A 749-nucleotide genomic window follows, 5' to 3' on the forward strand; every position below is an offset into this window, starting at 1 on the left:
TTCATACTTCTAGAGAAGATTATTCATGTTTGGAATTTATGAATTTTTAAACAATATTTACAAAGGATATAGAGGCAGGAAGTGTAGCTCAGTAGTAGAGCACATGCTTAGCATGTGTGAGGCATTGGGGTCATTGGGGTCAATCCCAAGCACCCTAAAAGTGGGGGAGATATAGAATGAAAGGAATGCTTACTATCCTTGTCCCCCAAGGCAGGCATTTGTATCCACTTTTACTGATTTCTTGTGTATTCTTTCAGAAATATTCTGTATATTTACAATATATATACAGATTCTTATATATACAGTATCTGTTGCCACATCTGTAGCACCATTACTCAGGAGGCTTAGGCAAGAGGACCACCTTAAGAGCGAGGCCATCCTGGGCTACAGAGTTAATTCAAGCCCAGCCTGAACTATATAGCAAGATGCTGGCCAATAAAGAAAAACAAAGAGAGGACAGGCCTGGCAAGTCAGTGAGACCACCCGGGGCCCACCGGGATCCTGAATAGACCCAGAGCGTAGGCCCAGCGAGTGAGTGAGATGACCTGAGGCCCGTGGATGCTCATTTGACCCAGGCTGCAGGCCCAGCAAAGAACCCTTCAGCAGAACTCCCTGCAAAGAGGCTAGAGGCAAGAACCACCCAGCTGATTCAGGAGAAGAACATCTTGCCAGAAAGACACAAAGGATTCAACTCTAACGCCTGCAGCACAAAGAAGTGGAGCACACAGCCAGATCCAAACAACACCCAC

The sequence above is a fragment of the Octodon degus genome, unplaced genomic scaffold (genome assembly GCF_000260255.1).
Source record: "Octodon degus isolate 3935 unplaced genomic scaffold, OctDeg1.0 scaffold00454, whole genome shotgun sequence".
Lineage (NCBI taxonomy): Eukaryota > Metazoa > Chordata > Mammalia > Rodentia > Octodontidae > Octodon > Octodon degus.